At 41.5% G+C, this 25,312-nt stretch overlaps 1 protein-coding gene across 2 annotated transcripts in view; it reads right to left on the minus strand.

Moving 5' to 3' along the window:
* The window catches only part of LOC128644218 (putative nuclease HARBI1), a 73,359-nt gene that overhangs the window by 34,192 nt on the left and 13,855 nt on the right, over nt 1-25,312 (minus strand). The gene's annotated exons all lie outside the window — the stretch shown is intronic.

A 25,312-nucleotide genomic window follows, 5' to 3' on the forward strand; every position in this document is an offset into this window, starting at 1 on the left:
CTATCCGCGAGTGTCTTTGGTGGGGATTAGAGAAAAATGTGTATTCTTTCCTGTCCGGGTATAACACCCTCCAAGCGTCATGCAAGGCAAGGTCTTTTAGTTGTGACTTGACAGAGTGAATCACACGGTGGGGGGTAGAGGAGGTGTGGTTAGAGTTATTCAAGACCGGGTTCATAGTTAGGTTGAAGTCCCCTCCCATGATCACCGCCCCCTTGGCCACTTCTAAAAGTAGGTTAGAGAGTCGTTTAAAAAATACGTCCTGTTTTAAGTTAGGAGCGTAAATATTCACCAGAGTGACCACTGAGTTATAGAGTTTCCCTACTAAAATAAGGTAGCGCCCTTGTTTATCAGCATATTTCTTAATTAGGGAGAACGGGATACCTCTATTGACTAAGATACCCACTCCGTTTATTTTGGAAAGGTTTGAAGCATAGTGTGATTCCCCAAATTTGTAAGCAAAAGTTTTAGGTTCCCTTCCCTTGGTGAAATGCGTCTCTTGTAGGAATATAACCTCACCTTTCTTCTGCTTAAGATCCCTCAATGCTAGGTTTCTTTTATACTGGCTATTCAGCCCCATAGCATTAGCTGAAAGAAAGTGTAGATTACTGACTATGTGTGGCATTGTAGTTGAGACCTCCTTCTGCCCCTCCTGCCGTGGTCTTTGGTTATAAATAAGTAACCCAGCAACACTTTGCGAGAAAGAGTGATGTACCCATGGGGTGGTGTCAGTTTGTGCCCTTGTACCCTTGTCCGGTCCTGCCCTTTTTTTTCTCTTGACTTCAATGCATGTACCTTTAAATTCCGACTGTAACATTCCATTCAACCTAACATTAAACATTAAACTAACATTAAACCCTAATAAACAATCAACAATAATAAAAATAAAAACTTGCCCCCTGAGAGAGCCTGTCTCCAGGAGCATTCTTAAGATTGGGGAGTATATCCAGGGCTACTCCTCAATCCTTCCACTCATCTATATTACTTCAATCCTGAGGGTAAATAAGAACAATGCATAACAAATACAAATCATATGCACAGACTTAAAACATATCCCTGAATCAGGTTCTCCTGCATGGAGACTCAAGTGGGGTGCTCTCTGTTCTCACCGCCCAAGCAGCACACTTGCTGCCCCTCAGCCGGGTACTTGGAGAGTTATGTCCAGTTAAGTCATGTATTATGAGGTAACCCGGGTAAATCAATGTCCATGACAGAGAGCACACCATAATGTATATAAAAAGTCTTTGACATCATGCTGACTTAATAAACAGAAAAATGGCAGCAAATTAACTAAGAAAGATCTCACCCATCTTGTGACCAGTTCATTTCAACAGGGATCTCCGATTTCCATCTCTCCATTAGGTCCTGCCAACTTGTCTAGATCTTTAGTCTTCTTCCTTTTTGGTTGAACTTTAGTCCATCTCTGGATTAACTCTTGCCTGTGTTGACGAGGTGTGTTTTGTCTGTTATCGTCAGCGTCCACGTCTGATAACCGCGGCCATCTAAATGAAAGTTTCAACTCCTCCACCAAAGCAGGCAGATCTTGCTCGGATTTGTAGGTAGTTGTACGCCCTTCATGCGTCACAATCAAACTGAAAGGGAAGCCCCATCTATATTTTACGCTATGTTCCTGTAGAACTTTGGTAATAAACCTCACCTCCCTTTGCTTTTGAATGGTAGATGGGCTAAGGTCTAGATATATTTGGAGATTGTGGTCCACATATTGAATGGTAGAGGTGGAGCGAGCTGCCTGCCAAATCTTTTCTTTCTCTGCAGACTCAGGTACACCCCTGATCCTCAAATTATTGCGACGCCCCCTGTTATCCAATTCCTCTATTTTTTCATGTAGGGACTCCAACTGGGCTTAGTGCACGTTTGTTTGCGTAGTTACTTCATCAAATAAAGTGTTCATAGTCTCCTGTGTTTCTTCCACATATTCAATTCTTTGCCCCATTTCATTTAAATTCTTTTTCATATTAGCCAAGTCCGTTTTTATGAGGTCTTTAAGAGCATCGAAATCAGCCTTAGTGGGCAGGTTAGCTATGTCAGCCTTGATCTGTGAGGCATAGGCCCCTGAAATTTCCATGTCTGGAGTGGATGTAGTTTCTAAGCTTGCTGACCTTTGGCTCTGTGAATCCCCCTCACCCTGGCTGTTTGTAGTACTATGGAAGTAGTTACTCACTGACGTGGTTAGTTGGGCCTGATTTTTAGCCGCCCTGTCCGTTTTATTTTTAGCTTTAGAGGCCATGTGGAGCAAGTAGTTATACTTAGATAGCTCGTGTGTCCGTGAAGGAATAAAACTTTGGATGGAGATGAGAAACCCACTGACAGATCCTTTTTATCTCCTTTCTCAGCCCCTTCTAAGTGAAGAAATACGGCGGGTAATTAAGGCACCTCCCGCTAGTTAGTTATGATAGTATTGGGGCTTCCCTGTAAATTGTTATGCCATAGATGTATTTTTAGTGCATTGTCTTGAAGTAAAGAGTAGTGGCAATTACACCTCACCGGCTGCTGCAGTCAATAAATTTCTCTCCACATGTGAGCTGCGACGCTCCATGGAGGCCAGCATGTCTCTGTCTAAATAAAGCTTGGTTCCTGCTTGAACTAGGCCCCAATGGCGTCGTCACACTTTCATTTTCCTCCCACAAGAGAGCTGACTACAGTTAATCTGTGCAGGCGTCAGGTGCAATGTGCGGTGGGCTCTAACATAACATCACCCACTGTTAAGGAACTATTGTCATGTCCGTGCTCACCCTGTGCAGAGTCTCCAAGGTGTCGGGTCTATCAGGCAATGCCGCGATGACTCAGCCTCCGCTCCAGTGTCGGGGCTTTCAAATTTTTCAGCTCATACTTCAGCAGTAAAGTTCCCCCAGCCAATCCGTCCTAAAAGTTGTGAATTGGGGTCTGTGTCCCTCTAGATAATGTTATTAGAAGTAGCCCTGGTGGGATTGACTCGGGAGGGAGGTCCTACGTACTGACGCAGCACGTTGGAGGATAGCGTGCGAGACGCACTAGGAAGTGGAGAGGTCCATCGGAGTGCTCAGGACACCGGGAGTGAGGAGACCGCAACCGACGCCGGGTTCCACAGCCAGCAGACGAGCGGTTCCTCTCCCCGGCTTCCACAAGTGGCGCAGTACACTTAGTAGGCGGATGTTGTGTGGGCGGGGGGGAAGCGGCCTGGGGGTAAGTAAGAATTTGATTTATATATCTTTGAATGGGGCTTATTGCATCAGACGGCAAGAGTATAACCTGGGGGCTATAAGTTTCAACCCCTTGTATATATGATACTGCTAAATCAATTATAACTCTGCTGCCACATATAGTTTTTCTCTGCCTCTCTGGCCGCTCCCCCTCTCACTCGCAGTATCTTTAGCCGTGAGTGATAAGCACACTCAGTGCATATAGAGGACTATAGATTGGCATAATCAGCACAGCCATCTACCCCCTGAAAAGGTGCTGTGGAAACAAGGGAAACCCCCCACTGTCCCATCCCTGTCTGAAAAGTAGTGCCCTGTGTTTGTTTTGCTCTTACTTTCCCTCTGATAAGAAAGGGGAAAAAAAAACAGAGAAAAAAGGACCATAAAACATAAAATACACTATAATACCAAGGGGATTGATGGTTGCCTTGCAGAAATCAGCGTGCTGGGCTGCTGTAAAAGGTCCAGCCTGCTTATAATGGCACACTGATGTGCCGCTCTTCTTGTGAGTATTATTCTGAAAACCACATGTAAAGCTATATATTCCATCTTACAGTTTTACACACATGAGGCCTTGTGCTCTTGTTCTTCTTCTTCTCTTTGTTACATATTTGATGGAGATACCAGCACTGGTGAAGGAACGGCAGAGAGACAGCGTGCTAGGCTGCTGTGAAAGGCCTAGCCAGCATCATTAGGCACAATAGAGTGCCGCTGTTTTTGTGAGTACCCTGTACACGTAGATTTAACTCTGTATTTGGCTTAAATGGATTTACACAGGGATGGCCCTGCTTGTTTTTTCTTTTTTTCCTTGCATGAATAAACTGAGGAGTAACTACGCCTAGAGAGAAACAGCATGCTGGACTGCTGCTAAAGGCCCAGCCCGCAACTACTGGCACATCTGAGTGCCGTTAAAATCTGTGAGTACCCTGTGCTTCCCCCTTCCCCTCTTTCCATACTTGATGATATTGATACACACATGTGGCGTCTTCTCTTGTTTATATCTATTTGTCCAGAGATCTTGGAATCTAGAAGAAAAGAAAGAATCTCCTTGAACATTTAAGGATACAGTTGCAAGAACAACGCTGCTTTCCTTTGCACCCTTATGCTCTAAACTAATAAAGGAAGGTAGAACAGTTAGATTACTGTACCCAGCTAAAATAAGTATTAAAACCCCACCTTTGATAATCCTCAGGAAGCAGAAAAATTCCTATTAGAAGAAGTTAGGTGATAGAGAAGGATACAGTTGAGGATAAGTGTGTTGATAGCAGAACAGGATGGATCATAGGTCAGGGAATAGCATGTTGCTGTTGGAAGAACTATACAAGGGATTGGTTGAATACTATGTTAAGAGATTGGGTGGGGAGGGGGGGGATTCTGGATGGATGAATGGATTTTTTTTTGTTTGTTTGTTTGTTCTCTCTCTCTCGCTTGCTTCCCACCCCCTCCGACCAGGTTGGGAGTAGGGGGTGTAACATGCCTGAATACTGAATGAGTGGGAGGTATAAGATAGGCTCCTGGAACATCGGTGGTTTTAATTCTCCAATAAAAAGGAAAGCTGTCTTGCAACATCTGAATAAACTTAAAATAGACATAGGTATGTTGCAAGAAACGCATCTTGATGAGGGGGAAAGTCAGAAGTTAAAGTGGGGATGGGTTGGAGAAGTGGTATATGCCCCGGCTATCCATAAGAAAAAAGGGGTTGCCATTCTGTTTAGGAAAAATTTGCAATACCAAATCGTGAAAAAGGAAATGGACCCACAGGGTAGATTTATCATTTTGGAAATGGAACTAGAGGGGAGGAGAGTTATAGTCTGTAATGTATATGGCCCAAATGAAAAGAAAAAACGTTTTTGGAAAATGTTGCAGGATAAATTGATGGGATCAGAGAGGAATATTATTCTGGGGGGGGACTTGAACATGGTTGCATCAGGCTTAATAGACAGGAAACAACAAGCGGGGAAGCAGCATTCCGGAAATAGGGACACTAGAACATTTAAAAAATTCTGTTATAACTTAGATCTCCTAGATATATGGAGAAATACTTTTCCAGATAGTAAGGAATACACTTGTCTCTCCAAAGCATATAAATCCCTCGCGCGTATCGATATGTTTTTAATCAGTAAGAACTTGTTCACCCTGATTAAAAAAACAACAATAATGCCAATTACCCTTTCTGATCATGCGCCAATTTCGCTCTCTTTAGTAATTAGCACTAATAAACTATTAAATAATAGATTGTTCTTCCCAAGTTACTTATACACAAATTTGAAATTTCTGAACTTTTTGTCAAGTAAGTGGGAGGAATACCTAGACAAAAATAAGGGATCTGGGGGCGTGTCCAAGCAGCGTTCTGGATAGGACGCACATCCTGAGAGCTCCAAGCAGAAGCTTTAACAATCCGCCGATTGTTACCTTTACACGGCTAGACTAAACACAGAATATATAAAGGTTTCACAGTACTGTAAACTGTGACCCATATTATCAATCTTAGTCGTGTCGATGACGCTGGAGATCCAGTTCGGAAATTAAAGGCCTAAGGCGGCGGCCTATTGATAGGTATTCACCTCCCCCCGGGAAGAGCCGGGTAATCAGTGCTGCTAAGTAAACTAGCTTACTGAACCTCTTCACCACCCAATATTCTCCAGTTATCAAGCTATATGACTACATTTTATATCTGAATAGTTCCTGAACCCCTGAAGTGGATGAGAGACAGCCTTATTCAGCAGAGCACGCTAAACATGGCAGAAGGGAGAAGCATGACACGTCAAGAGGAACTATTTGCACAACTTGAACTCTCCATGCTTAGATTAATAGAGAGAGCACCGTATGATCATCTACTAAAATGCTTAAGTCCTGAAAACAAGACATATCTAACGGACTCACAAGAAAGACAGGTGAACAAGAAAACCATAACGGATAGTACTACACACAAAATGGAGGATCCGTGTGGCTTGGGGAGTGATCTCCCGGCCACTGTTACGCAGAATGAAGCATACAAAGCAGACCCGCACCCGGTATCACAGGAGCTCGTGTCTCTTTGCTGGCAGAGGATGCCAGAGTCTGTAGAACTGGTCATAATCGCTCTGGGGGTGTTACGGTTGCCTCCAGGCTGGCTGGAAGTTGGACCGTAGAAAAGGATGCTCCTAGCGCTCACCAAAGAATCATCAGCACCATAGTCAGCAATCCCTGTAGTGATATTAGCTGAAGCTGTCCCCTACAAACATGAGTCAAAGCTGCAAGTTAGAGGGACAGAAAATAGGTCTGATGTGCTGGAGCACACAGCCTCCTTTTTATTGAGGTTACATGCAAACAGGACACTCTCAGGGGGAGGCATAAAATCCCCCATCACACATTTGATATTAGATAGAGAGACACTCCCTTTGACAGGCCACAACATTACTTCAGCAGATAACATTACACACAATAAAACAATGCAGTCCACCTTATCAATACTAGTCTGATTAGACAATGGGAAAGTTGATCACTAAACCTAATTAGAGCTAATCCCAGCAGACTTGTATGTAGAATAGGTTTCTTGAAGCTGAACAAAATTTAACTCTTAATGGCACACAATGAAACTGAACCAAGTGGGAGAAAGCCAGGGACAAGTCATTTCACAGGTCTGGGGACATAGTCTTAAAGGGGGCATTGTTCACCAGAGTCACAATATGTCCCCAGACGTTTCCCAAAGGGCCACACACACCCCACAAAAGTCAATATACTCTCAGGGGCACAATCTTCCAGGGGCCATAGTCATGAGGAAGGAGGCTGGCAAATAGGCTTCTCCAAAATCCAGGGAAGCAGGGCAACCTTCCATTTAAAGGGCCAGTCACAAATAGCAGTTTGTAACATATCTCCCCTTTTGGAGGGAGACTAACAAGGCACCTGACCTTCTGTCGGTCAGTGCCTAAGTTAGTCTCGCAACCCACCCACAAATAAACACTAGCAGCAAAGCAGCCCCCCCACAACAAGTAGCACTGGCCTGTAGGTTCCAGGTTATAGGATGAAAGTGTAGCATCCTCTGCCTTCCTGGCGCAGCTGTGCAAATAGCTGATGGTACTTGGGGGGCAGAGGCCAGCGGCACTCTGCCCTGGTGCCAGCGCTTCTGCTGGGGTGGGGGGTTTGCAGGCCAGTCCTGTAACAAGGGGGTCTGTAGGGCAGAGGCCAGCAGCGCTCTGTTCTGATGCCAGCTCTTCTGCTGGGGGAATTGGGGCATAGTCCTGCCCGGTGGCAAAGGGAACGTGGGGGTCAGTGGGGGTTAACATCTCCACTGTTAACCCTGGACCCAAGTTAGGAGTTAGCTGGGGAGGGGGAGATTGGCTTACCTCCTCCTCCTGATACTCCGGCGGCCGTTGGGAAGGGAGGTCGATGCTCTCCTCTTCCTGTGGAACATGCTGCGGCTGGGGAGAGAGACCGGTTGTCTCCTCTCCCTGGAAGGCACACTCCGGCTGGGGAGGGAGGTCGATGCTCTCCCCTCCCTGTAGCTGGGTCTGTCGCTGGGGATCTGGGCCGCCTGCCCAGCATCCCTGTAGGGCCGGTAGAGAGACTGCGGTCCCATCTCCACCTGCCTGCTGGGGGTCCTCCCAGGACCAGTCTATGAGGCCTGCTGCCTCTGGTATCACTGGTTGGGGTTGGGGAAGGAGACCGGTTGTCTCTTCCCTCTGCACAGTATACTGCCGCTGGGGAGGGAGGTCGCTGCTCTCCTCTCCCTGTGGAACATGCTGCGGCTGGGGAGAGAGACCAGGTGTCCATACCCTCAAACTCCACAGTTGGCGCTCAAAGGCTCGTGCCGCTTTGTTCTCCGTATCCAATTCCCGGATGATGCGACTGACTACCTCCTGCGCAGGGTCTGGACCATATCGGACTAGCCGCCTCTTTACCTCTGGAACGAAATCCACTCCCTCATAGCGACGGATCCGGTTGAGGTGCTCTTCACATGGTTCTGACCAGTATCTTGTCAGCTCCATGCTGCTGTAGGTAGGGACGCTGCGCAGTGGCTAGCGTTGCCCTCAATTACTCTCCTACGATACCAGTGCTGTTGTGGTGCTGCTCCTTGCGCTAGGACGCCAATCCCACCGCTGCCGCCAAATGTTACGGTTGCCTCCAGGCTGGCTGGAAGTTGGACCGTAGAAAAGGATGCTCCTAGCGCTCACCAAAGAATCATCAGCACCATAGTCAGCAATCCCTGTAGTGATATTAGCTGAAGCTGTCCCCTACAAACATGAGTCAAAGCTGCAAGTTAGAGGGACAGAAAATAGGTCTGATGTGCTGGAGCACACAGCCTCCTTTTTATTGAGGTTACATGCAAACAGGACACTCTCAGGGGGAGGCATAAAATCCCCCATCACACATTTGATATTAGATAGAGAGACACTCCCTTTGACAGGCCACAACATTACTTCAGCAGATAACATTACACACAATAAAACAATGCAGTCCACCTTATCAATACTAGTCTGATTAGACAATGGGAAAGTTGATCACTAAACCTAATTAGAGCTAATCCCAGCAGACTTGTATGTAGAATAGGTTTCTTGAAGCTGAACAAAATTTAACTCTTAATGGCACACAATGAAACTGAACCAAGTGGGAGAAAGCCAGGGACAAGTCATTTCACAGGTCTGGGGACATAGTCTTAAAGGGGGCATTGTTCACCAGAGTCACAATATGTCCCCAGACGTTTCCCAAAGGGCCACACACACCCCACAAAAGTCAATATACTCTCAGGGGCACAATCTTCCAGGGGCCATAGTCATGAGGAAGGAGGCTGGCAAATAGGCTTCTCCAAAATCCAGGGAAGCAGGGCAACCTTCCATTTAAAGGGCCAGTCACAAATAGCAGTTTGTAACAGGGGGAATCCCAAATTACAGAGGCTGAGATGAGGAGCCGAGCACTGGCTAATACCCGATCTGAGAAGCAGAGGAAGGGGAAGAATTTGACACTTACAATTCTAGCACAGAAGCTTGAAGGGACCCACCCGAGCAAGCCACAACCAACATTGGCCAAACCCCTCACCTGCAACCACAGCGGAGATGACACCCGCAAAATCAGCGAAGCGCCAATCATGCCAAAGATCAACTTTGCGTGTCGCAGATCCTACTTTCAGGGTGGCACTCATATACCGAAAAGAGGAGAGGGGTAGCTCCCAGAAACATCTCACTGAAGATAAGCGGCTGGCTCCGACGCTAGAGCCGATATAATAACCTCCAGCTAATGTTACTTCACAAGGACTCTGGTAACTTGGCAATGTTTTAGTTTAACATCAAAATGTGTGTTATTGACTTGTTTGAAGCATGTATATAAGTTGTGCAAACACACTGTATTTACGTATAACTCCATGTTATGAATCGTTAAACTATCTGTAGTTTCCCCTAAGTTAAGCAAACACTGATTATCTCTCCCTTATTAATTCCCTTATATGTCGATATTATTATAGATGTAATAAGCTCACTTTTGGACAAAGCTTTGTATAGCTCCCTGCTCATAACGCTTTCCCCCATCTTTATATAACCCCAACAATGAGCATCAGTGAATCTGTCACAGACCCAAGAGTGGCCCGAATGGTTAGAATATGGGGATCAAAAGTATTATACTGAGATGGTTATATTAACTTTTGCTTACTTTCTTTGCCCATTGCTTCTTCCCTTTCCTCCATGTAGAAATGTATTAAGCTCACTCTTGGGCATAGCATACTATAGTTCTTTCGAATTTACAAGCTTCATACTATGTGTTGCATAAGGGACAGGAAGATTCACTGTTAATAATAATGCTAATTTATTCCACATAAAATATACTCAGTCTACAACAAGCTTCCTCTCTTGCTTATATGTCCCAGTTTTAATATTTATAGGCCCAATATTATCTGAAAACGTAGATGTACAGCGTTCCCTACTATACCAAAACTGTCATATTTGTATTGTTTGCCTCTCTTGCCTACGTCTCTCTCCCCCACCTCTATATATCTCTAATATTGATTTTCAGTGTATCTGTTACAGACCCAAGAGCAGTCTATATGGCTCTGTTATATTTGAATTGTTTGTTTTCCCTGTACTTTGCCCTCCCCCCCTCATGTCCATATATTCCCAATACTGTTCATATATATATATCAATCACAGACCCAAGAGCGGTCTATATATTTAGAAAATTGGGGTCCATTCCCTATCCTAAAAATGTTTTATTCAAACTGTCTGTCTTCCTTTCTCCTAGTTATCCCCCTCACCCCTTTATACTCCCATTATTGTTCATTTATATATCTGTTATAGACCCAAGAGTGGTCTACATAATAAGAAAATATGGGATCAATTAAGGCATACACCACAATTAACAGGTGTCCACAAGTATTGAAATGATTGGTCATAAGCATGCCTCACACCTTTAAATAGCATATACAATGGATTATTGTGATGAAGCATAATAATGTAACAGCTCTGATGTACTATGTGCACATTTGAATTATGCCGTGTATGTTTTGTTTATCAAAATAAAGCTCTTTTGAAAATAAAAATAAGGGATCTGTCGAGAATATAGAGATATTATGGCAAGCCTTCAAGGCAGTAATTTGAGGAGAAATAATAGCCTATTTGGCTAAAGCGAAAAAAATAAACAATAGCCAGTGGTTACAACTCACGAATCAGATTGTCAATAAATTTCAAAGATACACACAGAATAATAATAGTGAGAACTGGAATCAATATCTAGAGGCCAAGAAACAGAGGGATGATTGGTGTATAGCTAAAGAAATACAAGCAGAAACAAGGCGCAATAGTAAATTTATGGCGTATGGTAATAAGTCAGGGAAGTTCCTGGCTAAAATGATTAATTCTCAGAAATCAAGTAAAAACATAATGGCTATTAAAGTGAAAGGTAAAGTTATCACCCAGCCATTGGATATTATTAAGGAATTCCAACAGCACTTTCAAAATTTGTATAGGGAGAGAAAAATTGAGCAATTTAACAAGGAGCAGTTCTGGGGAAGTATTAGGCTCCCCCAAGTTAAAAAGGAAGATCTTGAAATGCTGAACACCCCAATAACCCAGGAAGAAATTAGTAAGACTATTAATAAATTAAAGCTTAATAAGGCTTCGGGACCCGATGATATCCCTGGGGAGTTATATAAGATCATTGGGGACAAAATTACCCTTACTTTAAGGGATATGTTTAACTCCTTTCTTATAGAGGGGAATAGCCCAACTAAATACTTTAATGAATCCAGGATTGTTCTGGTACCAAAACAGGGGAAGGATTTGAAATGTATTGAGTCTTATAGACCTATTTCCTTGTTGAATGTGGACTACAAGATATTAACACACATTCTGGCGAATAGACTGCAGACAGCCATTGGTCCACTTGTGCATCCGGACCAAACTGGATTTATGAAAGGTAGGACGTTGGTAAAAAATATTAGAAAATTAGAACTTGCAATTAATTATTGTGCTATAGCAAAGAAAGAGGGATCATTTCCAGCTAAGGACGCTGCCATTATATCTATCGATACACAGAAGGCTTTTGATTCTTTGATCTGGGATCATATGTTTACCGCTATGGGAAACTTTGGGATTAAGGGTAATTTTGTGAATATTATCGCATTACTATACAATACACCCCAGGTTGCTCTAGTTATTAATTCTATTCTCTGGGATAAATTCAATTTACAACGAGGGACAAGGCAGGGATGCCCTATCTCACCCCTGCTATTTAATTTATCATTGGAACCTTTAGCTATATATTTTAGAGAATATCTAGAAGGAATAGATATAGGACAATCTAGGATACAACAAGCAATTTATGCTGATGATGTGCTTATTTTTACACAAAATTTGGGAAATAATTTACCATTAATCGTTGATGCCTTGGATAGATATCAGACCTTTACAGGTTTTGGAATAAATAAGAGTAAATCGGAAATAATGTGGCTGATAAAAAATAAAGATTCACCTACAACTCCCTTCATGGAAGCAAAAGAATATATCTCATATTTGGGTTTGAAATTCTCATGCGACCCAGGGAAGTGGTATAGTCTAAACTTTCTCCCACTTATTATATCACTTAAAGAAGACATAGATAGATGGATGAATTTGCCCTTGTTCTTATCTGGTAGGATTCAGCTAATAAAAATGATTTCACTACCTAAATTTCTCTATGTATTCCAGGCTATGCCTCTTCTTTTGGCAAAGAGGGATAGCTTGATAATCAATAAACACATTAGGCAATTTATTTGGAAGAACAGCAGATCTAGAATAGCCATGAGGCGCATGTCAGCTGGGAGGAAGGGGATGGGAATGGCCATCCCGGACTTCGAAGCTTACAACTTAGCAGCTAATATGAAGTATGTGGTAGATTGGTTCTTAGAGACAGATCACTTCTCGATATATAACATAGAGGAAGGGCTAGTCGCACCGTTTTCTTTGAAAGCCTTGGCTCATATGGCACCAACTGAAATTCCTAAAAGGATCAAAAAATTAAAAATTATTGAACAACCGATACGGGCTTGGCGTAAGTTCTGTGCGAGAACGGGTTCCAACTCCAGGGTCTCTCCATATTTAACAATCAGAGGGAACCCAGAGTTTTCAGAGGGATATGATTCTTCAAGATTCGGGAAGTGGGCTAATGCTGGGGTTAAGTATATGATTCAAATAATTAATATATCAGAGAATAGAGTTAAGACTTTCAATGAGTGTAAATTAGAATTCGGTATTACTAACTCCCAATACTTCGCTTTTCTGCAACTTCGGCATTATGCTGAACAAATTTTGAAGACGCCAGGTTTGGAGTGGAATAATAAAGCCTTAAAACAAATTCTTTGTTTATTTAGTCTAGGGAAACTCTCAATCTCATCCATATATGGGGCTTTATTAGTTAATCAAGATATGAGTAACATTAGATATTTAACCTTAAGATGGAGGGAGTGTTCGGTTATTTCCATAGAGCCAGAGCTTCTGATTAATTCGGTTAAAAGAGTAGCAAAGGCTATGACAGGGGAATATTTTAGAGAACAACAAATTAAAATCTTATATCAGGTATATGTTACCCCGAAGTCTCTCTCATCATGGGTAAAAGGAAGAGATAGCTTGTGTTGTATTAGATGTAAATTAGTCCTAGCTGATATATATCATATGTTTTGGTTCTGCCCGGTGATTCAGAGATTTTGGGGTAAAATTTCATTTTGGTTAACAAAAATCTTTCAACGACATACCTATATCACATGCCAGAATGTTTTCTTTCTAACAACGCATGAGGAAATTGGGTGGAACCCTTTATTAATAAATACGGTTATTCTTATAAGTAGGAAAATAATTTTGAAAAACTGGCGATCTCATAAGGAGCCCAAATTTGCAGAATTCAAGAAAGGTATACATTATCAGCTATTTCTAGAGCAGATTAAAACTCAAATGGAAATGGAAATAAGCATAGAGGCCTTTTTTGCTAAATGGGAAATCTATATTAAGTCGCTGGATATCAACACCAGGAAGTTGGTTATTTCCCCCTTTAAAGATTCAGTGTTTATATTAGAGTCTAACCTAAGGGGAGAGTGGATATGCCCCTAGGCCGACTGTTGGGGGGGGGGGGGGGGCAGGGAGAGAGATTTGTAATGTATTTCTCCTCTTTTTTCTTTTTCTTTTTTTTTTTTTTTTAGGGTTACGGTTGTTTTATTTGTTAGTGTTATTCTGTATGGGATTTGTATGTTTGTGGTCTAAAATTGCTTGAAAATCCAGTATTGTGCACAATTATGAAGTTTTTTTTTTTTTTAGCGATAAGTATGTAGCCACATAGGTTGAACTGGTAATTGTATTAGAGTTTGATGATCTGGCCCTGTGTGGCACAAAGGATAAAGCGTGTGTGCTTTTTTCTTGGTTTTTGCTTTCTGTTTTGTAACATTGTACACTACTGGCGTGAAAATAAAGAAATAAAAAGAAGTAGCCCTGGTGCCGGAGCTTTACACACTGGCGGCCATTCACACGCACGGCCAGGCTCCGCCCCGGAATCCTGCTGCCTTTTAACAGTTCTACCAAAGCTAAGTGCATCTGTTGTAAATTTGTGGAGATTATATCTCCAGCTGTGGTATGTAATAGTTGTCATGATAAGCTTTTACATGCAGAGAATGTGTCCATCAGTAATAGTACAATGCCTGTTGTTCCTTCAACATCTAATGTACATGATATCCCTGTGAATATAAAAGATTTTATTGCTGATGCGATTCAGAAGGCTTTGTCTGCCATCCCGCCTTAAAATAAACGTCTTTTAAAACTTCTCATAAAGTTGATGAAATTTCAAATGACCGACAACATACTGAATTATCCTCCTCTGATGAGGATCTATCTGATTCAGAAGATCCTTCCTCAGATATTGACACTGACAAATCTACTTATTTATTTAAAATGGAGTATATCCATTCCCTGTTAAAAGAGGTGTTGATTACATTGGATATTGAGGAAACTAGTCCTCTTGATATTATAAACCTCCTATGTTACTCCAGAGGTTTTTCCAGTTCCTGGTGCTATTTCTGATATGATTTCTAAGGGATGGAATAGGCCTGGTACTTATTTTATCCCTTCTTCAAGGTTTAAAAAATTGTATCCTTTGCCAGCAGTTAGATTGAAGATTTGGGAAAAGATCCCCAAAGTTGATGGGGCTATTTCTACTCTTGCTAAATGTACTACTATTCCTATGGATAGTACTTCTTTTAAAGATCCTTTAGATAGGAAACTTGAATCTTATCTAAGGAAAGCTTATTTATATTCTGGCTATCTTCTCAGGCCTGCCATTTCTATAGCTGATGTTGCAGCTGCATCAACTTTTTGGTTGGAAAGTTTAGTGCAACAGGAAATGGATTCTGATTTGTCTAGCATTGTTCACTTGCTTCAACATGCTAATCATTTTATCTGTGATGCCATTTTTTATATCATCAAAATTGATGTTAAATCTATGTCTTTAGCTAATTTAGCTAGAAGAGCTTTGTGGCTCAAATATTGGAATGCTGACATGGAATCTAAGTCTAGATTACTATGGGGCCTATCTATCAAGCTCTGAAAGGAGCTTGACGGCCCGTGTTTCTGGCGAGTCTTCAGACTCGCCAGAAACAGCAGTTATGAAGCAGCGGTCACAAAGACTGCTGCTCCATAACCTGTCTGCAGACATTGCCGGAAATCAACCCGATCGAGTATGATCGGGTTGATTGACACCCCCCTGCTGGCGGCCCATTGGCCGCGAGTCTGCAGGGGGCAGCGTTGCATCAGCAGCTCTTGTGAGCTGCTGGTGCAATGCTGAATACGGAGACCGTATTGCTCTCCGTATTCAGCGAGGTCTGGCAGACCTGATCCGCACTGTCGGATCAGGTCTGCCAGACCTTGTTAAATAGAGGCCTCTATCTTTCTTTCCAAGGTAATAAGTTATTTGGTTCTCAGTTGGATTCGATTATTTCAACTGTCACTGGGGGGAAGGGAGTTTTTTTGCCTCAGGATAAAAGACCTAAGGGTAAATCTAAAGCTTCTAACCGTTTTGGTTCCTTTCGACAATCCAATTGGAAACCTTCTTCAAGTTGGAGTAAATCCAAACCGTTTAATAAACCAGACCCAGCCTCCAAGTCTGCATGAAGGTGTGGCCCTCATTCCAGCTCAGCTGGTAGGGGGCAGATTAAGATTCTTCCAAAACATTTGGGTAGATTCTGTCCAAAATCATTGGATTCAGAGTATTGTCTCTCAAGGGTACCAAATAGGATTCAGAGTAATATCACCTGTGAGAAGATTTTTTCTCTCGCGCATCCCAGCAAATCCAGTAAAGGCTCAGGCTTTTCTGAAGTGTGTTTCAGACCTGGAGCTTTCAGGGGTAATCATATCAGTTCCATTTCAGGAACAGGGTCTGGGGTTTTATTCAAATCTATTCATTGTCCCAAAGAAAGAAAATTCATACAGGCCAGTTCTAGATCAGAAAATTTTGAATCGTTATGGGAGAGTGCCAACTCTCAAAATGTTGTCTATAAGGACTATTCTGCATTTTGTTCATCAAGGGCATTATATGTCCACAATAGACTTACAGGATGCATATCTTTATATTCCGATTCATTCAGATAACTATCAGTTTCTGAGATTCTCTTTTCTAGACAAGCATTACCAATTTGTCACTCTTCCGTTTGGCCTAGCGACAGCTCCAAGAATCTTTTCAAAGGTTCTTGGTGCCCTACTCTCTGTAATCAGAGAACGGGGTATTGCAGTGTTTCCTTATTTGGATGATATCTTGGTACTAGCTCAGTCTTTACATTCTTCAGAATCTCACACAAATCAACTAGTGTTGTTTCTTCAAAGACATGGTTGGAGGATCATTTTACCAAAAAGTTCCTTGATTCCTCAGACAAGGGTAACCTTTTTAGGTTTCCAGATAGAGACGGAGTCATGGACACTGAATCTAACAGACAAGAGACAATTAAAATTGGTTTCAGGGGGGAACTTCTGGGTGGCGGCCATGATAGGTTGCATGTTTTTCAGCTCTATCCATCTCCAGCACAATTCTACTTGAAATATTTGTCTTAATACTGCATCTTGTGTATTTTTCTAGAGAATCTGGCATAGTTAAGCAATCTGTATTGGGCATTATTATCATTGCTGGATTTACTGCAATTTTCAGCTCCCCGGTAAGAAATAGAGGTTGCGGCCTACCATTCTAACTCCCCGGCAGGGCAATCATTTGCCGCTGTCATTAAGAAGCAGTGATGAACCGCAAGCCACTGCAAGTTCTCAAAGCAACAGGATCCTGTTTGTAACATTCAAAGCTTTGATCACCAACCAACGCCTGCTCCTAACTAATTTAAAATGGAGATCCCATCAAACTTTTTTGTGGAGATGCGCAACTTGCTCTTGAGCCACCACGCCGCATTGGAAAGCAGGCTTTACTCCGCACCTGATAACAGCGACACCTCCTTGGTCCCGCAGCCCAACCGCATTGAGTGCAACCCGTTGGAGAGTAGGGGTGGCGGCGCCCTGGGGCCCCGACGTCGGCCCCCTGCATCCGATGGGTCTGTGAAGGATCCGGCGAATGAGACAGAAGGAGCAGCGAAGCAGCAAGAGAGCAGGCTGATAAATGGAACAGCGGCTGCTCCCAAAAATCTCCCAAGTATATCTCAGGCCTACGCTTTTACAGGTACTGACCTTGCAGATGCTGAGCAGCAGTACAAAGGGTACACTAAGCGCACCTCGCAAGCGTTGTTATCTCGAGCACAGGAAGGTGTATTTAACAACGTAAGTACTGGGGATCCGGGACAATCCCCACCAACGTTACTGGAGCCAATTATCCACCATCGCTCTGTCATACCATTCCTCAAGTTGGAACCCTGGGGGTTCGTGGGTCCTCTATGAGTGGAGTGCAGATTGAGGCTGCTGATTCTCTTCACTATCTATCTGCGGCTTGTGTACCGCTGTAGGGGACTGATGGAGAGTTATTTCATGGGACATCTTAGTGCATGTGTAACTTAACGTTAAAGGGATGGTAAACTCTGTATATATTGAATTAAATATTGTTATTGTTGCATTACATTCAGTTTAAACACTCAAACTCATGTTAACGTATCTATGTAAAACACTTACAAATCTTTGTCTAATAGCTCCGTCTAATGCCGTCTTTATCCTTCCCCCTGTGACGTCACAACGATTGTTTATAATATTTAACCAATTAGTAAGCCTGTCGCCAGACAGGCTTACTTCTATGCAACCAAATTTAGGCAAGCGCAGTACCACATACCTCGAGCATACGGTCAACCAATCAGGAGCATCAAAAAGCGATGATGAATTTGTGCATTCATGTTTATTCAACGCATGTGCTTTGGCTCTTATTTTACACACGGCACTCCAAACTAAATATTGAATCGTGTAATATTGTCAAACGATTCATTGTTAATTTGGATTGGAACAGTGTATGTAGCTGCATGTAATTATAATCTTGGTTGCGAAATAAACATGTTTATTATTGAAAACGATCTAATAGTATTTTAATTTTTTTTTTTAATTATTGTCATTTATAGATATTTTATGTAATAACATTATATCAGCTAGCACTTTCTATACACTCAAACTTTTACTTTAGACTAACACAAGTAAACATTGAATCTCGTGACTCAATGTTTACTTGGTATACGTAATTTTCTCTAATGCGCATGCGTTTACAATTACAGAGTAGGGTGCGCGCAAATTGTCGGAGATGTAAAGAGGGTGGAGAAAAGGTAAGACTGGAGTTTATTACGGACAGTAAATGAGAGGGGCGGAGCGAGGCAGCGCAAAAGTGGATTGAATAAAAAGCTAAATTTATCTAATATTGCATATAAACTTTTAAAATGGATATTGCGTTTTTATATATTTAGTAATAATGAATAGAATTATGGAACTTAGCAATAGTGGAGTTTACCATCACTTTAAGTATGAGAGGCTTGTTTGGACACTCACTATTTCATCCGTGACACTTTACTTTTTGCGCACAGATTGTTGGACCTGAACATGAGGATATTAATCCTCCTATAAGTAGAGCTACTGGAATTCGCCTAGAGATATGGGTAATTGATCTACACATGTACAATGGGTACAACTAGCAACTGGGAACCCCTTTGTTGGTTTATTTAATTTTTTAATCACATAACACACTTAGTATGTGCAAAAAATGGGATATGTACAATTTATTTGTTAAGGTTGTGATCTTCATTCTGATGTACCTTTCTTTTTCCTCTTTCATGTGGGCCACGCTTCTGTCGCAGGCAGGTACTGCGCCGATACTTTCTCCTTGAAGAGTTGAGGGAAATACTATATCAATTTGTACCCAGCACTATGCACTCTTGTTTATGCTATTCTTTTCCCAATACAAATTTACCTCATGTCATAGATGGTCCAGTTAGCTTGCAAGCAACCTCCACAATTTGCAATTTTAAAGCCTAGTTGGGTCTTAGGTGTGTCCTGCAGGCCTCTTGCCTCAAACCCCGATTTCTATTGCAGTCCATCCTGTGCTTTAACGCCCTGTATACCTACACTGTTTTATAGATAGATTATTTCCCATCTACGATGCTGTGTACACCTTTAAATCATAATATGCCCTAGTTAATTTCAATATATCACAGGAGCAAGCTACCTCAGTCATCTTCTTTGGCTTATTTAGCTCATGTATACCCCCTCCTTTCCCACCCAAGCTATGTGAGGGGACCTCCAAAACTCTAATTAAACTGTCTTTTAGACCTATAATCTGACTTTTAATTGAAGGGCAGGTGTTGGTACTTCAAATGTTAATGTTTTGTTTATTTAATGTTGGGAACTCAAAAACTTGAGGTGAATCTGTTGAGATCCATATGTGTTCTCTACTCTTATAATTAGCCTTCTGTCAAAGCAGTTCTACTTCATGGGCATGGGTCCAAGAGTGGCCCTTAACATGAGGGAGAAGGCTTAAATCTATAGTGGCATGTGTGTATTTTATTTCTAGAAAGCATTACTTCCACTAATGACCTTATGTTATGTGACTAGCTGAGTTTGTTTTCTCAGAGAACATTGGCGCAACATCTGCTAGACAAATTGATAATTGGCTTTGTTACTATCACAAAGATATATTTTTGTTTTGTTGTGTGAACTATTTACTATTCTCTGTAATATGTTTTCTCTGCAAAAGATTGTGTAATGCTTTATCATTCTGTTTGTATGCCAAATCTACCTCATAATAAAAATAAAAATAAAAAAATTGGTTTCAGCTTGTCGGAAACCTTCAGTCTCACTCATTCCCTTCAGTAGCTATGTGCATGGAAGTTTTAGGTCTCATGACTGCAGCATCGGACGCAATCCCCTTTGCTCGTTTTCATATGAGACCTCTCCAGCTTGGGATTATACAAAGATACCACAATTAATATCCTTGAATCCCAATGTACGACACTCTCTGACATGGTGGTTAGATCACCATTGTATAGTTCAAGGGGCTTCTTTTGTTCGTCCAACCTGGACTGTGATCACAACAGATGCGAGTCTTTCAGGTTGGGGAGCTGTCTGGGGATCTCTGACAGCACAAGGGGTTTGGAAATCTCAAGAGGCGAGGTTACCAATCAATATTTTATAACTCTGTGCTATTTTCAGGGCTCTTCAGGTTTGGCCTCTGTTGAAGAGAGAACCGTTCATTTGTTTTCAGACAGACAATATCACAACTGTGGCATATGTCAATCATCAGGGTGGGACTCACAGTCCCCAAGCTATGAAAGAAGAATCTTGGATACTTGCTTGGGCAGAATCCAGCTCCTGTCTAATTTCTGCGGTTCATATCCCAGGTATAGACAATTGGGAAGCGGATTATCTCAGTCGTCAGACTTTACATCCGGGGGAGTGGTCGCTCCATCCAGATGTGTTTTCTCAGATTGTTCAGATGTGGGGTCTTCCAGAAATAGATCTGATGGCTTCCCATATAAACAAAAAATTACCCAGGTACCTGTCCAGGTCCAGGGATCCTCAGGCGGAAGCGGTGGATGCGTTAACTGTTCCTTGGTGTTACCCACCTGCTTATATTTTCCCGCCTCTAGTTCTTCTTCCAACAAACAATGCTCAAACAGCACCTTAGTATCCTTGTGCCCTTAATAGGGTTCCCTGGTGACCGGTGGTACAGAGGGAACTGCAATCCTCTCTCATATGTCAGTATAATGAAGTTCCGCAGCACCCAGGATTCAAAAGAAGAAATTTATTTAGGTACAAACAGTAGCAACGTTTCGGGAATAATTCCCTTAATCATGCATAGCATCAACAGGTGATTACAGAGCTTATATAGGGAACATTTTAACCCTTCACATTTCTTAACACCATATATTAAACACCTTATGTTAGAAATAGCGCCATCTAGTGAAAATTACACAATAGTGTGCCTTTAATTATAATAAAAACTACCTTATAATTAAAAATATGTATTTCAACCTGTTAATCTCATTAAAAACAAAACTTAAACAGAGGATATTATGAGTTATACTTAATAAGTTATAATTTATTTTAAATTAATTGTTACAGAAACACTGCTAGATCAAGCTCCCTATTTAAACCCATAGGGGTCATTGTATTCAATTTGTGGATCCAAAAGGATTCCTTTTGTTTTAGCAGTTGTTCCCTATTGCCTCCTCTACGCAGCTTGCCTACACTGTCGATGACCTGCCATCTTAGCTGGCTGATACTGTGTCCAGCCTCTAAAAAGTGACTAGACACAGGAGCATCGGTATCTCCACATCTGATATTCGATTTGTGTTGGCTCATCCTATCTTTCACCTTTCTAGTAGTCTCACCCAGGTAAATCCTGGAACACGGACACTTAATAAGGTAAATGACATAGGATGAGTCACACGTGTAAAAATCCCTAATCATGAATTTCTTGCCTGTTAGGGGATGTACAAAGAACTCGCCTTTAATTACAGCATTACAGCTAGCACACCCAAGACAAGGGTATGTGCCAGTTTTCTTAGTTGTTATATACCTTTGGTTCATTGTCTTCCTGGGCCCTACATCATTTCTTACTAGCTTATCTCTCAGGTTAGGTACCCTTTTATAAGCCATCATTGGGGGCTCCCTAAAGGCATCAATATCAGGGTTACAATTTCTTAATACATTCCAGTGCTTACAGATGATCTTGGAGATATCCTTGCTATAGGGGTTAAATTGAGTCACACAGACCATACGCTGTGAGTTTTTCTCTTTTCCAATAGTAATTGGTTTCTCTTCCAGGATCCTCTCCCTTTCTTTATTGATTAAAGGATCCGGATACCCCCTTTCTTTAAACCGGACTGCCATTTCATCAAGTCTCTGTTCAGCCACCTGTGTGTCAGTCACTATTCTCTTTACTCTTAGCATTTGGCTACGTGGGAGAGAATGTTTTAATCTGTTAGGGTGATAGCTGTCAAAAGCCAATAATGTGTTTCTGTCTGTTGGTTTTTTATGAATGTCCACATTCAGAAGACCATCCATGTTTCTGTAAACCACAGTATCAAGGAAGACTATACTTTCCACACTGAAGGATAAAGTGAATTTAACACCATTAACTGCATTGTTTAGCTCTTCAACAAAGGAGAGGAGGGTTCCAATGTCACCCCACCACACGCCAAACACATCATCTATGAAGCGCCACCAGGCTGCTCCATATTGTTTAAAAAGTAAATTCTCATAGACAAATTTCTCTTCTATCTGTCCCATAAAGAGGTTGGCGTATGATGGGGCGACATTGGAACCCATGGCTGTCCCTCTCACCTGTTCATACCATTGGTCTGCAAACAAAAAGTAATTGTGATATAACACAATCCTTAATAATTCCTCTAGAAATGCTAATTGTGGCATAGTGTACATACCTGTGTGTTTAAGAGTATACATACTTGATTTAATTCCACTTTCATGGTTTATAACTGTGTATAAACTACATACGTCTAAAGTAAATAATATGTACTTTGTATTCTGTACAGATAGGTTTTTAAGTTTAATTAAGAAATCACTAGTATCTCTGATATATGAGGTCAACTTTAATACCTCAGGCTGCAGTATTTTATCTAAATAAGTGGCAATGTTAGTAAATACAGAGTTGACTCCTGCCACTATGGGGCGACCTGGAGGTCTTTCAATGTTTTTATGTACCTTAGGTACTGTGTACAGAATAGGAGTTTTAGGCCATTCAATGAATAAATATGTATACAAAGATTTATCAATTATGTTTCTTGCCAACGCTCTATTTATAACAGATTTGATTTCCTTTTGAATGTTAAACACAGGATTAGTATTTAGTTTTCTATATGTGGTATTATCTTTAAGCTGACCCTCTATTTCTGTTATGTACAAATCATTTTTTAATAGAATAGTAGCGCCACCCTTATCAGCTCTACGAATTGTAACATCTTTGGTTTTCAAACCCTCAATGGCAGCCCGTTGATCCCTTGGCAAATTGGATTTACATGTTTTTGACCTGTATTTTACTTGTTCTTTCAATTTTTCTAGGTCAGTATTTACCAATTTTACAAAGGTTTCAACGCTGCCATTTACCTCTGGTGGGATAAAAGTACTCTTTTTAAACAGACCAGTGCCCTTAAGTTTTAGTATATTACTAGCTTTATCAATAGAGGAATTTTTTGCATGCATAGGATTTTTATTAGAGAAGAAAGCTTTCAATTTTAAACTCCTAAAGAATTTGAACATATCTTTTTCAAGCTCAAATAGGTCAATATTTTTAACAGGGCAGAATGTAAGTCCCTTATTCAATAAAGCAAGTTCACTTTCAGTCAATGTAAAGTCAGATACGTTAATAACGTTATTTACTTGCTTTATGGTATCTTCTTCTTGTTGGTCTCCCTGGCTGGTTGTCTGCGGCGTGCTTTTGCTTTTCCGATGTTTGCGGCCCCCCCTGTGGCCTCGCCTGATGACGTCACAGCTTCGTCGCTTGACTCTAAAAAACTTGATCCATTTGATGAGTCGGAACCATGTGCATCTCCTCCTGTCGCCTGTGGATGACGTCCTCGTCCGCGACCCTGTCTCCGACCTCTGTAACCAGCTGACCTCTGTGGCCAATCGGATCCCTCCGATTGCCATCTGTACACTCTACCTTGCTGGTAATCCTGTTCATCCCTTAGGAATTTAGATTTTTTACGTTCCTGGATCTCTTTCTTCTGAATGGCTATCTTCTCATCAATATCCTTGATTTTCTTATCGAAGTCATCTGCCGGTAAGATTTGTTTTAACTCTTCCTTACCCTGATCGATCAGGGCTTGTTGTTTTTCTATTTCCTGTTGAAGAGTGTCCACTGTTAGAATGATCAAATCATATGAACATTTATTAAGTATAGCTTCAAACTTGCTGCAATATTCTTTATGGTCCTTTAACAATGTAGGTCTTGTACTCATCCGGAGGCCTCTTGGAATCCGCTTCACTCGAAAGTATTCAGCTAGTGTAATGGCATGTAATTCCCATGCCATATTCTTTCTGCTCAGCTTTTCATAATCATTGGTACTTTTTTCCACAGGGGCCTCTTTTAAAAAATCTCTGGATCCTCTGATCAGTGTGGTAATTCTAGCAGCATCTACCTCTGTATAAGTAAAAGTTCTAGTTCTTCTTCCAAGAGTGATCTCCAAAATCATCATGGAACAATCGTTTGTGTTGCTGGTAGCTCCAGCATGGCCTCGCAGGTTTTGGTATGCGGATCTTGTTCGGATGTCCAGTTGCCAGCCTTGGCCACTTCTATTAAGGCCAGACCTTCTGTCTCAAGGTCCGTTTTTCCATCAGGATCTCAAATCATTAAATTCTAAGATATGGAAATTGAACGCCTAGTGCTTAGTCATAGAGGTTTCTCTGACTCAGTGATTAATACTATGTTACAGGTTCATAAATCTGTTTCTAGGAAGATTTATTATCGAGTTTGGAAGACTTATATTTCATAGTGTTCTTCTCATAAATTCTCCTGGCATTCTTTTAGAACTCCTAGAATTTTACAGTTTCTTCAGGATGGTTTGGATAAGGGTTTGTCTGCAAGTTTCTTGAAGAGACAAATCTCTGCTCTTTCTGTTTTATTTCACCGAAAGATTGCTAAGCTTCCTGATATTCACTGTTTTGTACAGGCTTTGGTCTGTATATTAAATCAATCTCTCCTCCTTGGAGTCTTAATTTGGTTTTGAAGGCTTTGCAAGCTCCTCCATTTGAGCCTATGCATTCTTTGGACATTAAACTACTTTCTTGGAAAGTGTTGTTCCTTTTGGTCATCTCTTCTGCTAGAAGAGTTTCCGAATTATCTGCTCTTTCTTGTGAATCTCCTTTTCTGTTTTTCCATCAGGATAAGGCAATTTTGCAGACTTCATTTAAATTTCTACCTAAGGTTGTGAATTCTAAGAACATTAATAGAGAAATTGTTATCCCTTCTTTGTGTCCTAATCCTAAGAATTCTTTGGAGAGATCCTTACATTCTTTGGATGTGGTAAGAGCTTTGAAATATTATGTTGAAGCTACTAAAGATTTCAGGAAGACTTCTAGTCTATTTGTTATATTTTCTGGTTCTAGGAAAGGTCAGAAGTCTTCTGCCATTTCCTTGGCATCTTGGTTAAAGCTTTTGATTCATCAGGCTTATTTGGAGTCGGGTCAGACCCCGCCTCAGAGAATTACAGCTCATTCTACTAGATC

The sequence above is a fragment of the Bombina bombina genome, unplaced genomic scaffold (assembly GCF_027579735.1).
Source record: "Bombina bombina isolate aBomBom1 unplaced genomic scaffold, aBomBom1.pri scaffold_1091, whole genome shotgun sequence".
NCBI lineage: Eukaryota > Metazoa > Chordata > Amphibia > Anura > Bombinatoridae > Bombina > Bombina bombina.